Consider the following 390-nt stretch of genomic DNA (forward strand, 5'->3'; position numbering starts at 1 on the left):
ACCTCGTGATCTGAAAATTTGCTTTGATGTGTACAGTAGTCTTCCGGACGCCTGTCATTTATTGCCAAGAATGTTTAGGTCTAATAAATCTTCATTTTTATTAACTCGAATTTTAGCGATCATCTTTAAATATTTGGACCCGTTTTCCAAGGATGGTTGTTAGTTAATCAATATTCTTTACTTTTTATTGCTGATAATAGAGGTGATAGTAATATTGCTACTGTTTTTTTCTTCAATATTTTCACTGACGTGTTTGTTATGATTATCATTATTGTTTAGATTCATATTATCGGTAATTGAACTTCAAGTTGCAATTAATTATTGGTTTATCGTTTTTAATATCGTCATAGTTGTTGTCGTCTTCGTAACGGATAGTATTAGTGGCAGAGA

General features: G+C 31.0%; 1 protein-coding gene across 14 annotated transcripts in view; it reads left to right on the top strand.

Annotated features, from left to right (window-relative positions):
- Nucleotides 1-390, top strand: part of LOC119590797 (E3 SUMO-protein ligase EGR2-like) — a 113995-nt gene that overhangs the window by 68167 nt on the left and 45438 nt on the right. The gene's annotated exons all lie outside the window — the stretch shown is intronic.

The sequence above is a fragment of the Penaeus monodon genome, chromosome 27 (assembly GCF_015228065.2).
Source record: "Penaeus monodon isolate SGIC_2016 chromosome 27, NSTDA_Pmon_1, whole genome shotgun sequence".
NCBI lineage: Eukaryota > Metazoa > Arthropoda > Malacostraca > Decapoda > Penaeidae > Penaeus > Penaeus monodon.